The sequence below is a fragment of the Rhinolophus sinicus genome, linkage group LG03, assembly GCF_036562045.2.
Source record: "Rhinolophus sinicus isolate RSC01 linkage group LG03, ASM3656204v1, whole genome shotgun sequence".
NCBI lineage: Eukaryota > Metazoa > Chordata > Mammalia > Chiroptera > Rhinolophidae > Rhinolophus > Rhinolophus sinicus.
In genome coordinates, this window is record NC_133753.1 from 138,073,514 (window position 1) to 138,090,495 (window position 16,982).

The 16,982-nt window shown below is 39.8% G+C and overlaps 1 long non-coding RNA gene across 6 annotated transcripts in view; it reads left to right on the top strand.

Moving 5' to 3' along the window:
* Window positions 1-16,158, top strand: part of LOC109448683 (uncharacterized) — a 148,723-nt gene extending 132,565 nt beyond the window's left edge. For all 6 annotated transcript variants that reach the window (XR_012494998.1, XR_012495000.1, XR_012495002.1 and 3 more), the window contains one exon: window positions 15,656-16,158. This is a non-coding gene — a long non-coding RNA (uncharacterized LOC109448683). The remainder of the gene's footprint in view (window positions 1-15,655) is intronic.
* The last annotated feature ends 824 nt before the right edge of the window (window positions 16,159-16,982 follow it).

Sequence of the window (16,982 nt, forward strand, 5' to 3'; positions counted from 1 at the left end):
TTCCTTGATTGGGTCCCTGAAAACTGATACAACTGTTTAATTATGAGCCACAATCCTGGCTCTCAGTAAAATTGTAAAGTTGTGTACCCCTTTACTTTCACCCTCTTCTTCTTCTTACCCTTCTCCCACTCTCCTCAGATGTAAAGGCTTGAGGTTACCCCCCCCCCCCCAGGTCATTTGCTTTTCTAATAGGAGACTGTGGTTTGATGTGTGTTAGGTGTATGGCAGGCAGTGTGCTTGGTCCTTTACATGTGTATTGGAACACAGATAACTCTGTGTGCACGGATGTAAAGAGGCTGATGCAGAGGAATGCATTAAGTGAATTGTCAGGATCGCACAAGTAGCTAGGTTTTGGGTCCCAGTGTTTCAGACTCCAAAGCCTATCCTCTTTGCACTCCAGCAAAACATTTTGGACTTAGAATAATTAATGCTGGAAGTTTAGGCTTTGTGCCAAACCCACAGTAAAAATGCTTTTGGCTGGGAGCATTACCCTGATGCCGTTCAACTGAGATGAAGTAGATCTAATTAGTTCTACTTACTCATAAGGACAGTTTTGTATCATTGCACCTTCAGTCTTTTAAATGTAGGATTCTTTGAGGGAGACTTTAATCTTAATGAATTTGTTCAATTAAATTTAGTTTATCTTAGACACAGACAATAGTTTAATGGTTACCAGAGGGTAAGGGGGGAAGTGGGTGGTAGATGACGGTAAAGGGGATCCAATATATGGTGATGGAAGGAGAACTGACTCTGGGTGGTGAACACACAATGTGATATATAGATGATGTAATACAGCTTTGTACACCTGAAACCTATGTAACTTCACTAACAATTGTCACCCCAATAAACTTTAATTAAAAAAAGAATTCTAATCAGAAAAAAAAATTTAGTTTAGTGAACATTTATTGAATGCCCGTTTTTGCTGGGCATTGTGCTAGATGCTGGTGGTACAAGGACAGTCTACTTTGGGAGACATAAATAACTATAATATAATTCATTGAATGTTGTAACAAAGGCATATGCAAGGGATCATGGGAACATCTGCGGGCATAATTGATTCGAAGGAGGATATCAGGGAATGCTATATTTGAGGAGAACTTTGAAGGACAAAAGGTAAGAATTTGCCAGAAAGACAGAAGGAGTTTGATAATTCATTTCAGGTGATGGGAAAAGTGTGAACATGCCTGGTATGTTTGGGATATGGTAAGAATGGTCAATTGTAACAATAGTGACAAAGTCTACCTTTTCCTGCATCTAACTCCTGGCAATGTGATATTGAAGATCCTTCCATTAAGAAGTGGAGTCTCTTTCTTCATTGCTGCATTTGGGTTGATCATGTGACTTATTTTGGCCAATGGACATTAGCAAATGTAAAATAAGAAGAGACTGGAAAAGTGCTTATGCGCTGGGGCTTCTGTGCTTGGAACCCTGAGACGATATTGTGAGCAAGCTCCGGTTGTCCTGCTGGAGAATATGTGGCCACCTGCAGGAGCATAGAGGCTCTGGCTGACCATCTGTGACCACTAGTCCTGTGAGTGAGATCATCTGGGGTAAGCTAGTTACCAGCTGATTCATCATCTGACCACAGATGCATGGGACGGTCCGGGGGAAATCAGTTGTCAGCCCAGACAGAATAACCTAGCTGATCTGCATGATTATGAACTAAATAAAATATTATTTTAGCTACTAGGTTAGGGTTGTTTGTTGTACGGCAAAGCTGATACACAGAAGGTCGAAGTAGAGTGCAGGGAATGTGGGAAGAGACAGTGGCTGGAGACGAAGAGGATATGTAGCATTTGCAATATCATGTTAAGAAGTTTGGACCTGTTTTGTAGGACCAAGCTTCCCAAACTTCATTTGTTAATGCACCACTTTTATCTTTTAAAAAATATCTGTATACTACCTGAATTAATTTTTATTTTTATTGTCTGATTTTTATGCTAAAATTTATTTTAAAAGCTACTCAATATTAACTTAAAATCACAGTTTGGTGTGTTAATTCTACTTATCTAAACCTATTAAAATATATGAATATTTTAAAAGTTCGTCTGTGTGCTATCAAAAATCATCTTGTATGAGTGCTGCATTCTTGGATTTCCTGCATTAATCAGTAAGAATCAGGAGCATGTGGAGAATAATTTGAAGTGGATAGGCTACTGGTAGGGAAGAGTGAGGAGGCTACTGCAGGGGCCCATGTGGGATATAGCACATGGTACACAGACTTAAAATGTGTTCCTGAGGAAGAAGACAAAGGACCTGAAAAAGATTTGGTGTATATGCAGTGGGAATGGGGACTGTGAAGTACCCATTAAGTGGATACTATTGAAAAAAGGAAGAGAAAAAAATGATAATAGATCTGTTGTTGCACTTTTGGAGTGTGAGTTAGTATATCATTTGAAAACAGAGGTCCACTAGGCATTTGCATATGTTGGTCTGAGCTTAAAATGTTATTTTATTTTTATTAAATTAAAAAAAAAGTTTATTGGGGTGACAATTCTGCCATAAGAAAAGGTGAAATAGTGCCGTTTGTGACAACATGGATGGATCTTGAGATTATCATACTAAGCGAAAATAAATCAGACAGAAAAAGTCGAGAATGATATGATTTTACTGATATGTGGAATATGAAACTGAAAATAACAAAGGAACAAGACAAACAAACAAATAAACAAAAACTCATAGACACAGACAATAGTTTAGTGGTTACCAGAGGATAAGGGGGAGTAGGGTGGTAGACGAGCGTTAACTATTTTTGAAATCATAAGCATAGAGGCGATAGCTGAAGTCATGGGAATAGACAATGTCAAGAGGAAGTGTTTAGTACAGAGAACTTTAGCATTTTATTTCCTTATCCCAAAGCTCTTAAGGAAGGAATGTGATTTACTCCAGCTAGAAATAGTGAGTGGTTTATATAGGTAATGATGGGCAAATAGAGGTGGAAAGTGTCTCTGTAGTTAGAAAAAATATCCTCAAGTGATTTTGATTACTACCCTTCATCCCTTGTTGCTATAGCAAAATGAGGACAGGGCTGAGGAAGAAGAATTAGTTAAAAGGACAGACTGATGGGGTCGGGGAAGTAGACTCCCTCTAAAAGGGAGAGAACTTTTATGGAAGTGAAGGAACTTTGAGATGAAGGGGCAAGCCATGGTACTAGATTCTGCAGAGAAACCCAGTGGTATGAAGATTATTCTTTAATCAAAACCGGCTCATCGCAGTATATGGTACATGGCATGTAGTGAGAGCACAGTAAATATTTGGGTGAATGATTTATGTAGAACCCTTTTGTTTTTGAAACACTCCATAAGCCTTAAATATTCAAGACAGACAGGATTTGTAATAATACTACTTTTGGCTCCAAAATCAATGTGGGTTTTAAAAATCTTTGTTTCTCTTTCCATGATCAGTGTCTTACAAGAGTGCCCACTGGGCATTATATATAGTCTTGCTCTCAGTGCAAAGCAGTGTTTGAGGCTGTTTTCAGGAAATAATGTCCGTCAACAACACTATGAGCACTCCACACGTGCGCCTCCTAACCTTTGCCACCTATGGTTCCCAGGAGTAAGTTATTTGCTGTATGATGATTTGGGTTGATGGAATGAATGTATTTGACTGGCAGAACTGGAATGCCATCAACTTATCTGGTTCTTGGGGAATTTTTACATTCATATTAGCAGCTTTTATTATTGTTATTATTTTTAAATGACATAAATTTCTTCCAGGCCTTGCCTGCAGCTAAGGAAAGGCCCCAGATCAGGACAGCAGTCTCCTCAGACCAGGATTTGGTGCCTGTGCATCTTGCTTGGAGCGTGCTCTGCAGCACACACTGGTTTGACATCTGGCATTCACGACTCCTGTGAGGTTGGCTTCCCCCTAAATGTGCCCTGAAAGCATCCCTGCTGTGCCCCTTCTGTCCAAGTGTAAACACGTCACAGGAAACGAACAAGTAAAGACCCAACTTTTCCTGAAGGAATCAAAAACCCCTCGCCCAGCTGGACACCCAGGACTGGTGGCCAGCTTCAGGACATTTGATGAGCCATTTGGGTAGGTGCTGTTGTCTTGTAGCACCTTAGTCCTTTTCCCTTTCTACATTCCCTTGCGCTCTCTTCTAAGTCATCCAGCTGAGGAAAATTGCTTCAGGACCTTTATGATGTGAAATAAGGGTTGTCTAGTGCATTCATTAGAGCAGCTGGATTTAGTTATTTACAGTTGTAAAATGGCACTGTATTTAGTGAGGTAGGGGACTCATTTTAAAATTATTGAAGTAGTCTAAAGCTAAGACTATAAATAAATGTATTCATTTTCATTTGTTTTAATATGAACATAAAATACTAAAATGATTAAAGAAAATAGATACATAACAAGGAAGTTAAGACAACAGAATAAGAGAGGAAAGCCTTTTCACTTTTCCCTTGCTGTCTTCCCAATTCCATTTTTTGCTGCAACCTAATGAGTGCATTTTTAAGTAGAATCCACACTTTGCTCTCTGTCTTCCTACAACTACACATACCAGCTCAGCCCCTCTTTCAGATCCACTTCAAGGAAACACAGATTTGAAAACTCTCCCATGGTTTTGTCTGAACTGGCTGCCATTCTGCAGCGCACATTGGATCCAATTGCCGGAGTGGGGGAGACTGAGAGGTGAGTGAGGGAGGGAGAGCGAGGAGAGCTGAGTGAGTCAGGCGGGCCTGCGTGAAAGCGTGTAGGTGAGCCAGGAACTAATGGGAAAAATAGGGGGTCGTCGCTAATTTTGATGTGGGGAAATCTGAAAGCGCCTTCTGCATGCCAGGGTATTTGAATATTTGGCAAACAGCTGGCTGGGCTCGGGGAGAGCGCCTCTTGATTCGCCTCCTCAGATGTTCAGAGATAACATGAGGCAGCCAGCACGCCAGCACATAGCTCAGAGCCTTGCAGTCAGTTTTGAATTTAGATTTGAATTGTGATATCAATGTCATGGTGGCACATGCTTTGAGAAAGTACTTACAGAGAATAATTGAAAGATTCAGTGTGAAGCTTCTGAAAGCCGTAATTTAAAGTTCCAGAAGCCTCCATATTACTCTCACCATTAAAATTTAAAGTGACAGAAGCCCAATTATGTATAGTTATTTTCTTAAATAAGATCATATTTCTACCCCAAGTGAAAGATTCATTGCTGTCCACTAATCTCTGTCAGGAGAACCAATCTTGTTTGCGTCCAGTGTCAGCAGTGAAGATGGTTCACTTTATCCTGGGGACAATGAAGGGACGCTGGGGAAGCAGAGCTGGAAGGCCTCCTCTGAGGAGCTGGACTTGCAGGAGGCTGATTTGCATGATAATTACCATTACGGATCCTCTCTGGTGCCAGCCTCCACACTTAAACCAAATGCAGTATAACTTTCATAGCAGCTGAAAAGCCCGAGGAGGGGCTGTAGTACACATTTTGCAAAACCTGAATGACGTCAAAAACTGCTAGTTAAGAGGGGGCAGCTGGTTGTAAAGCTAAAGCACACCAAGGAATGGAGACTTGGAACATAACTTTAAAACCTGATAAAGAATATACCTTCGGAGACTGTGATAAGCTATGAAGCTTTTCCCTCTTTTTTGAACTCACAGAAATCTGTTTACCAGAAGACTGTTTACCAGAAGGGCTTCTGTGGCCTTTGAAACCGTGGCATGAAAATAGATCAGTTAATACAGAAACATTTCCAGTGCAGAAATTTCTCTATCAGTTAAACGTATGGAGCCAGACTTTTAGACTATGAATCTTTCCACCAATTTCTTTGGTCCGTTGGACTTTATACTATAATACATTGTGATTTGGGGAATATGGTGTAGTGGTAGCCAGAATTGCAATGAAAAATTACACAGGGCCAATCACACTTAAGCCACTGTCCCTGGGGTTCCTAGGGACAAAGGAGCATGTGAAATCAACTAATATTATGATGCACGATGTTGAATGATAGAGAGTATATGTGCATCAATACTAATCTAAGCAATGTCTTATAAATAATAAACCACATAATTGCTCAAAAGTTTCCCAGTATGATAAAACATTTACAAGAGGTCTTAGTTCTGCTGAGTTTCGTCATGACTAGTACAGCCAGCCCTGTGGCAGTTTGCAAGTTTATTTTTTTGTTGTCTGGCTTTAGCCCTAGAACCTACCCGCCTTTTTACAAAACTGATCCCATGTTATGAATTCAACTTCTTTTCCTTCATCCTTGCCTGAAATCATTGTGGCTTTTCCTCCTCCTTCCCTTTTATTCACAGCTCAGTAAGAGGCATTGAACTTCACTTGTGTACATGATTCCTTCACTGTGCCTAGACTCTTGCTATAAACTCTTTCGTCTCTTCCACTTTCACATTTGATATTGTGTTGGTATCTTCCTAAAAAAAAAATATTTTCCTAAATTCCCTACTGTTTCCTTTCTTTGAATTCTTCTTTACTTGTCTACTTGTCTACTTACTTGCCTCTGCCTTCTCACTCTTTAGCCTGTTCTCAAAGACTGTACTCCTACTTGGCAGACCACTTTTTCTCACTCTACCCTAGAAGGAGAATGACTTAACCTCATTGGTGAATTTGGAGAGAATAAATGGGCCAGCTTAGGTAACTGCCAACTTCCTTCTACCCAGAGAAAGGCCTGCCTACCAAGAGCCCACATTCTCCCTGAGGCGGGGAGCCCACCTCACCCCAGCCCAGCACATGACTGGATTGTGAAGATAGCCTAAATTCTGTCGCTTAGACAGCCATGCTTGTTGTGGCTTTCACACTAAGCGAGAGACCTCAATCAGTAATAAAGGTTATATTTTAGCCTCTCATCTGCTTTATATTAGTATTACTTCTTAACTTGATCAGAAGCCAGGAGAGGAAGGGGGTCTCAATTTCTGGAAATTGCTTGGAAACCTAAATACAATAGTGTATACAAGTAAAAAGTTAAAGTGTTCCCTTCCCAATCTCACTTTCCAGAGGCGTGGTCTCTCTCTCTCTCTCTCTCTCTCTCTCTCTCTCTCTCTCTCTCTCTCTGTCTCTGTCTCTCTCTGTCTGTCTGTCTCTCTCTGTCTCTGTCTCTCTCTGTCTCTCTGTCTCTCTGTCTCTCTGTCTCTCTCTCTCTCTCTCAAAATGTGGCTGTTTGTAAGCCAGGAAGCAGACCCTCACCAAGAACCAAATCTGCTGGCACCTTGGTCTTCGACTTCCTCGCCTCCAAAACTGTGAGAAATAAATGTGTTTCATTTCAGTCATCCAGTGTATGGTATTTCGTTAGAGTAGCCTGAGCTAATTCTTCCTGATGTTTTTATGCATATGCAAATATATGTATATATAAGCACATAATAGAAATATTTTTACCTAAATATGACATAACAGAAATATAGGTGGCTATGTATTTACACTTATATCTCTCTAAAACACATTTTTGTTTCATATAATCTCTGTCAATACACTTATTTGTATATGTGCAATTGTATTTTTTCCAAAAATGGTAACACACTATACATTTTGTTCTGCATCGTCCTTTTTTCACTGAACACATTTACATGTCATTAGATAGAGACCTGTCTTATTATTTTTAATGGATTCACGGTGTTGTGTGGTTTTCATGGTCCTTCATAAACCATTCTTCAACTGCTGGCTATTTAGATTGTTTCACATCTTTTTTTGTGTGGGTGATCATAAACAATGCTGTAGTATTTTTTTTTTTTATATATGTGAACTTGTGCTAGTGTTTTTGTAGGAAAGATTCTTAGAAGTGGAATTGCTGGGTGTCTCATAAGATTTAACTGATTAATAACAACCAGGTTCTCATTAGATGGGAAAGATTCTGAGCTCAGAGTTTAGCCGACACTCCCAGGAAGGATGTTTTCTTCCTGCTCTGACTTTGGAAAGTTCAGAGAATGAGACTCTGTATTCTTTTTCAGTAATGCCTTCCAATGACTTGAAATTGAAATAGGCTATAAAAGAAATGGCAATAATTGTGATGCTCTGGCCAAGCGAGTTAGAAGTAAAAGTGAAAGACTCAATCCTAAAGTAACACTTTGGTGAACTTGATTTGCAAACTAATCAAACAACACAAGCTACAGGATTATCAGAGTTATGGCAGTCTCAGATATTCAGACGAATTTACATTCATATAGTGGAAAAGTTTATACTTTTATACGTCATGTAGAGTAGCAATGGGAAATTAGTTCTCTCTGGGTTTGTTAAGTCTGCAAACGTATCCTTCAAGATGGCCCTCAGCAAACTGGTCCCCTTTGAGCTTTGACTCTTTCACCAGGAAGCAGGTGACCTATTGAGAATCTAGCCATGTACCCCATGGTGCATCAGATCTGAAAGAATAGTCGAGCTGCCCTCCACCTGGATTGTTTTGCTTGTTCCAAGGCTATTTCCCTTGCAGTGGGGCATGTGGAAGCCCAGTTACAAGCTGACCTAAAAACAAGAAAAAAAAAAAAAAGAAAAGAAAACCCATGATGCAGCTTGACAGAGCTGTGCGATCCTGGCTGCTTCAGGTAGCCCCCTCCAAAGAGGGCAGACTTTGTTTGGAACGTTTGTAACACTGTGATGACCTCTGTGGGAAAACTGTGTGTATTATGGACTTGGCTCTGGGAGCAAAAATGTGGTTGACTGTTACAACTGGTACGTTTTCCTCGCTCAGGGTACACATGGAAGCATGTTTTCATTAGAAACAAATGCAGAACGGGGAGCAAAGATGACCATGTTAAACAGCCAGGAATTTTCACGTAATGCGCATATTTATGCAGCACTGCAGAAAGGACCAGGCAGCCTGGCTGTATTAGATCATTTCACTGCTCACCAAAGAGATTTGAAATGGACTTTTAATTATTATTGCCGATTTGCTATGGCTGTATTCCTTAATATGAACATCTGATTAGGATTAATTTTCTTTAATTGATGAATAGAGCATTTAAACTTGTAGGATTGAATTTGTTGTTACATATTGGCATATGTACCATATTGTTGTATTGACATATGTATTATGACTTTTTGCTGGAGTACAAATTATAGGCACCGCTTATCTGTTTTAGTTTTGAGGTCACTGCTCTTCTTTCCTTCACCTTTGTGTGGCTTTTTAGACTTGTTAATGGAGATAGAGCAGGGCTAAGTGACTATTAAACTCTTTTCTATATACTATAAAACCCATTAACACGGACGTCACTAAATTTGGAATTGATGATAATGAGGGCAAGGCCTGGGTTAAAGTTGACTTTTGCATTGTCTCTAAATGAAAGCTCTTCTGAGTTAATAAACAGGATAAATACAATTATAGGGAGATGGCACTATTACTTTCAAAAGCAGTCTTCAGGCACACTAGAGAAAGACCTGGCAAGAGAGGTAAGGAGGTGGTATGGCAGAATGGCACAGTGCACACTGTGCCACTTACCAGCTGTGTGACCTTGGGAAAGTTACTCAGCTTCTCTGAGCATCTTTTCCCTCATCTGTAAAATGAAGATACTTATCTAATTTATGAGGTTGCTGTGAGGGTTAGATTTAATGTATAGAAAGTGCCTGGAGTGCAGTACGTATTTCATAAATGGCAGGTAATTATTACCTGCCTAAGATAATTGGTGAGCTAATTTTAAATATTCTCATTTTTTCACTAAAGCAGAGTTCCTCAGCGCTTTAGAGTTGTGTTAACCTAATCTGAGTTATTGCTTTATTATTATTACTGATTGAAGGAAGACCCCAACAGTGTGGTATGGTGATAAAGAACGTGTGCTCTGGATTTAGACAAACTCAGAAAAGAGTTCTGTCATTCATTAGCTAGGTGAACTTAGGCCAATTACCTAATATCACTCAGGTTTGTTTTCTAATTTGTGAAAGTGGGATGATAATACCTGCTCCAGGACTTTTATGAGGACTCAGTGAGATAATGCATGTAAAGTGTTCAGCCCAGTCATTTTCATGTAGCGAACTCTCAAACACCAGGCTTTGCTATTATCATGATCTTTTTGACAATAGCCTATACTTTAGACTTTTTATTAATTCAGACTTGTCTTCTACAATTCACCTAATTATGAATTTTACTCTAGATGTAATCTCCATTCTGATTAGAACTTTAAGTATGTAAGTAAAAAGTTATAGAGAAGCAAAATGGTTATATAGATATGTAGGGTGAAAAGACGAAAGAATAATATTTTAAAAGTAGAACACAGGCTTCAAGTTAGACTTATATTACTGACTAGCAAATTTTGTGCATAATCTTTGTGTCCTTTATAAAAGGTCTTTATATCAGCCAGAAAGAAATAGAACTTTGTGTATGCATAGTAGAAAGTATGGACTGGTGACCAGCTCATATCACTCATTGGACAGAGAAGCAGTCAGTCCATCTTCAGCTTTATTTTCATCTTGTTGCTTTCCCCTGTGTTTCATAGGCGGCATGGATGAGAACTGTAAGCACTAATATGTCCCGCATAGAGACTGTAATCTACCCTCCCCTTAATGACAGGGTTACACAGTTTGTCAGAATCCATCACCTCAACAGATCAGACTGAATTACTTCAGTGACTGGCAAATGGGTACCACTTGTGGTGAAATGAAAGCAGCCAGGGGTGTGTTATGCGTTTATTAAGTACTCTTCAACAGGAGAAATGTGTTTTACTGAAAACTCCCATCCGTGCTATTTTTGTAGAAGCAACTAGTACCCATCTTCCTTTGGGAAAATATAAGAATTATTTTTCATGAGATTCTGAACTATTACAATACAAATTCACAAGCATAAATGTGTTATAAAAATCAGGGCATTTTGCATTCACATGCATGCACAATGGAACCTTGTAATAAAAACTAGGGGGGGCAGAACCAATACTGCTGGGGCTGTGTGCCTTTGACTTTTCAGGACTGCCCAATTTAAGCAGATAATTTTAAAGTCAGTTCATTAAATTGAAAACTAATGGATTAGCATGTAAGAATTTTCATGTAAATTAAATCACAAGTCAGATAGAAACCTTTTGTCACACAATGTTGCCTAAGATTTGGGTCAGAATCTATTGTATACCATGTTGATTAGTTGTATTATTTCAAATTTTCATTGAAAGTACCTAATGGTTAATTGTTGAAGTATGGCATTATTTGTCTAGATTTGCATATCAACAGGAATAACCATAATGACATTTTTATTGAATGCTTACTATATACAGTACTGTGCTAGAAGCTAGGGATATAATGGGAAGCAAAAAAGAAAAATGACAGTATAAAGTTGCTAACAACAACCTATGAAGTAGTTATAGACAAAGAAACAAGTTCATAGTGTTTAATTAATTTGTCCAAGGTTGGATAACTAGTAAGCAGCAGAGCTAGAATTATAGTGCTATATTTGTTACAGCAGCCTAACCTACATGCAGGTTAAGAGACTCCAAACTAGAATGGCTGAAACAAGCTAGAAGGAGCTCCCTGACACAGTTGAGCTGTCATATCAGCTCTGGACTACTTATGCTTAGATTGTTGGGTAAGGGAAAAATAAACTTCCATCATACGCCTCTCTGCTATTGCTGGGTGTTGGCCTTATTCACATGTCTGAAAATACATAAGCATTCTCTTTAAAGGCATTTCCTAGTTGTCAGACTCCCAACTTCTACTCCCATCCCGCTAACCATACTAGCTGCAAGAAAGGCCTGAAAATGTAGTCGTTGTGGCCATGTGCTTCTCAAAATTCAGGAGTTGTATTAATAAAGGAAAAAGGGGAGAAGGGGACAATTGGCAGTCTCCACATCACATGCTAATTAAGAGCATTGTTTCAAAGTAGAGTTTTGGCCACAGACTTAGACAAGTGACACATGCTCTCATAATTTTGGGATATGTCTACATCCATTATTCATTATTTTCCAATGAAAGAAATGTGCATCAAGGTTACGTACACAATGCATGTATATAGGGTGTGTATAATCTACTTAAATAGTCATAATATGTTGACATGTCATGATTATTACATGATTCTACAGTGAACTCTGCTCATCTACAACTGCTAATTCAAGATTTCATAATAGAAGAAGCCCACTCACTGGCTTTAATCTCTGGCAGGAAGGCTTGCAAAACCCCAGGGTCTGTCTTGTTTGCATCCTCACTCTCAAAACGATCTCAGACTCAAAGATCTATGTTGTGAAAGGTCTGTTCTTAGAGAAATGGCTTTATAGAAATAAAATTACTCTTAAGGTTTTAGTGAGGCATGTGTTTAATACAAAAATCATGAACAACTCTGACCCAGAACTTCAAAGTTTCCTAGACTTCTTGGTCTATTCTGATAAAGTTTAGACATTTACTATAGAAAAGTCAATTCACAAGTATTTATTGAGAATATGCATAGATAGTAGGTATGTTGAGATGGACCTACAAATCCTTACCTAGGTATCTCCTGGGGCTATATGTACTTGGAGGGGATAAGCACTGGATAGACCTCAAATACACACATGTATTCTTACCTGTTACCTTGGGACTGCCCTGCCCCCATCCCATACTCCCAAACCTAACGCAATCGCTGATGAGCTCAGCTATCCATGTGGAGCTGCTTGGAAATATTATGTCTTGTACAGATAGCCTTCCTAAAGAAGCTCTTGGGTCCAGCTCACTAGTGACTAGATGAGGCAGGAGCAAAAACAAGAAAGAAAGCAAAAGGTTTAAGTTAGAGCTAGTCTAATGAGTCTGCCCTAGGCCCTTCCAGCTCCCCAGCTGGTGTTGGGGACATCTTCCAAGTGGGAGGCAGCTCCATACGTATTTTGCCTCACTGTCTACATGGAAGTATAGGGAAGCAACCCAAAGAGAGTGATAACCCAAGAGACAAACTCCAAACAGACCACAGTCTACAGAAGGCAAAACTTTAACCTTTTTTCTACCGAAAGCTTCACTCCCTTTTAAGAGGTTTAGTTGAGTCCAGTAATTTGATTCAGTCTTCTGTCTCTTTTCTTCCTTTGGGGTGAGGCTGGGGAGTGAGTAAGGGTAGGGAGGGGATGGAAGTGAAACTTTGTTCTCCCACTAGAGGTCAACATCAGGTACTTTGGAGGCACCGTAGCACATACAGGACATGGCTTTTCTCCCAGTTCTCGAAGAACTAACAGTCTGTCTGGGAGCTAATGTATATGAAACACTTAGTGAAAACCAAGTACTTAAACTGTGTGATATTGATTATTCTAGAGGAATCCAGATAAGGGATAAGTCAATTTGGATTTGTTTCTTGGGGAAAGCTTCTTAGATCATGTCACAAATGAGGTGATTAAGAAGGCAGAGATAATTAAGAAGGCAGAAAAGAGGGGGTGAACAAAGATTCTGAATGAGCTGAGAGGGCAATAGACCTGTGTGCCTGAAGCAGACTTCATGTGAGAGACTAGGAGATGGAATGGAATAGGAAAGTGGAATACTTCAAAAATTAGGCAGGGGTTAGGCTATCGATAGTCATGTAAGATTTTCTTTTTTAAACTAAGTTAATGTTAACATCTTTAATTTTTTATGGAAGGAAGGAAGGATGAATTAATTGACTAATTGAGTGACTGAATAAATGAAAGATAGATAATTACCATGTTTCCCCGAAAATAAGACCTAGCCGGACCATCAGTTCTAATGTGTCTTTTGGAGCAAAAATTAATATAAGACCCGGTCTTATTTTGTTATAAGACCGGGTCTTATATAATATAATGTAACGTAACGTAACGTAACGTAACATAACATAATGATATAATATAATGTAATACTGGGTCTTATATTAATGTTTGCTCCAAAAGATGCATTAGAGCTGATGGTCCAGCTAGGTCTTATTTTGGGGGAAATACGGTATAAAAATATTATAGTGTTAGAATTTGTCTAGGGTGGGAAGAGGGGGTTCCTATGCAGGATCTCAGCAACATAGGTTGCTAGGGAACAGGAGGAAGTCAGGATGAGGGCTACCAGGGCCTGGGGGCCTGGCTGCATCAGGGTTAGCCAGCAGTCTGGTCCTCAGTGACTAAGACGATGTGATGATCCTGGGATTGGTTTGGGAAAAGTGTTGGGCCTGATCAGATCCAACTCAGCAGGAGGTTTGAGCAACTACAATGTAGATAGCAGATGAGATTCAGTCAGGAAGGGTGGTGTCATGGCAGTGGGATCCAATGATCCCAGCTGGATCCCAGCCAGCAGTTGGAGTCCTAGCACAGAAGCTGGGGTGGGGTTGTGTCAGAGCCCTCGTCAGGTAGATTTAGGTTTGTGGCAAGGCAAAAGGCATTATAGGAAATGAGAAAACTGGTCAGCGCAGAAGCCAGTTCTGAAGACTGGGGCGACGAATCTGGAGTTAGTAGGGAAATGGAGGCAGGCAGAAATGATAACGAAGCAGAGTATAGAGCTAACGCAGTAAAAGCAATGCATTTGTGGCCAAAACAAACAAACAAAAAAATCAAATTCCACTATCTGGTGGTCTGAGGTTGATCCTCCTTTGCCTGCCTGATGAGGATGGTCTGAAGGACATAGCGGCACTGAGCCTTTTTAAGTGGAAACTTGAGGGGCCCTAGCGCAGAGGGATCTTGGAATGAATGGCTGAAGTAGAGGCCTGGTGGAGGTAGTGGCATCACTGAGAAGGAGCTGAGACTCCAGCAGAGGAGACCTGGGCATGGCTAGGAGGCTGTCATATTCCAGGGTGAGGAGAACAGGAACTGACAAAGGGGAGAGGAGTTAGTGGAAATTCAGAAGAAAAGCATTCTGCAAAAGACATTTCAAATTAAGAAGTAATAGATTTCAGTGACAAGTTTGATATAATGGATAGAGAAGGGAGAACCTAAAATGATTTCAGGTGGATTTTAAATGTTCATGTAGTGTGACATTTTTGAGCATGCGCTGAAGGACATTTTAAACACATATGCAACTGCTTTTGGCTTATTTTTAAAAACCCAAATAAATAAAGTTAATTAGCACATGAATTAAGAGTATTAAGGCTAGAGTTATTTGTGTGTTTCTTGGCTTTACATCTTATTGCGGTGGGTCTGCAATGGGACATTTCCGAGAGACAGTAGCCCTTGTACATGTGAATGAATAGAAATGTTTCTTGCAAAGATACCTGTCTTTCGGGGTCTAAGATAGTGTTACTAATATACACATGCGTGGGTCAGACTTAAAAGCCTAAAGTAGGACCTACCTGGATCCTTCCGTGCTGTCCTTACCTGGCCTTTGTCGCTGGAACTGATGTTTGAAGTGTTTATGTGTACCTCTCTTACCCACCTGGTTAGCTCAGAGCCTTTGCAGAAGAAAGTGTCCTCAGACCTGGCCAGATTGCTTCACAGCAGGCTCCTCTATCTGCGGCTGCTGTTTCCCAGCCATTCCCCTTTAGTGCTACATGATGGGACAGGCAGGCAGGGATTTTACTCGTCAAGAAAGGGTAGGGCTTGAGGCCCCAGGAGGGATTTTATTCCTGTTTATCAAGGCAAGGAAAGAAAATACAGAATCCTTACCTGGGTAGGGAAACCTTGTTGTCAAAATGTACAGTTATGTGGTGTTTCTGATTGTGCTACTCCTGGAGGTGGCATGGATTTCACAGTCACTATTTAAGGTAAGGAAAGAGAACTTTAAACAGCATTATCACATTAAGAGAGCCTGGTTGTATTTTTGAAAGGTTGAACTAGATAATTTTAGTGATCAGCAAAAGACCAACCGTTGTACTTCTGAGACGTTGTTTTTAGAAAGGCTTGGATTAATAATTTGTTTCCATTTTGTTCACAGATGTACTGTCTGTGTGACAGGGGTATACTGAATACCTGCTTCGCTGAATACCCGCTTCAAGTCACCTTTCACTTTTTCTCGGTGGAAAAACAACCTTTGGAGAATCATCTTATTACCGTCAGCAAAAATGGAAACAAATCAAGACATTTAGAATGGCACAGTGGCCAGCAGTTAGTGATGCCAGTGTTATGCAAGTAAGCTTCAGCAAAGGAAGTTTTCAAGACAGTCTGCCTCACTAGCCAGAAGTCCTTCCCATCTCAGCTGCTCCTTAAATCAATGCAACTCCTCCAAATTAGTGTGAATTGAAACATGCATTGCCTTTTCAACTTAATTGAGTACTTACTATGTGTGAATTACTGTACAAAATAGGGGAAGGAACATGAGAGAGACAAGATGTGGGCCCTACCGTCCATGGATTTACAATTAGTTTCAGTGCACATATTTTTTGTCTTCTGTTCTTAATTAAATGTGTCTCTAACAGAGGAAATAAATGAAAAATTGTATTCTGTAAGTTTTTTAAAGTTCCTTTATTAAAAAAAACCAAACAAACAAAAACTCCCAATGTGGTCAACTCAGGACATCTTAATTCCAATTTTGTTGGAATTCCGATCGGTAAGATCCATTTTGTTGATTCCATAAATATTCAGTAGACTTTAGAGATATTAACACATTATAGTTGGAGTTAATTTGAATTAAATTTTTAATCCTTCTTAGGTGTAGATTGTCTGTGGAAAAACATTGTGTTTGTACATTTCTTGGAGCATGGAGAGGTGAATTAACATCTGTTGTCCCAATAGGCCTTCCGTGCCCTAGGGGCCTGCCATTTGGACTCAGTTATTAGTGGCGGAAAGGGAAGGTTTGGATCAAACTTGGGGATCCTCACTCCTGGACCAAGATAGGGCAAGGAAGGAGCCCAAAAGGCCTGGACAACGGCTCTATCTGAAAATCTGGCTATTTCACTATTCATCATGTTGTCCTCTATGTTTTATAAGTTGAATGACTGCAGTTTTTCCAAAAAATTATTTCTGATCTGGGAGCAGGTCATGATTTCTCCAATGTTAAGAACTACTATGATTGTAGACACCAGACATTTCATGTAGCGTGTGTGGCACGTCTTAGTATGTATGAGCCAATGATTGACATGTCTTTGCCTTGAGTAGTGTCCATCTGAATTGGAACTGTGCCAACTTGTTAACATTATCAACAGGCTTCTTAATTAAGCTGCCGATACATACTGCCAATAGGACGGTGTGTCATCTGACAAATGAATTGTGTAAGTGCCATTTCCCTCTTATTGAATAAACAGTGTTGCCCCGTATAAAATGGA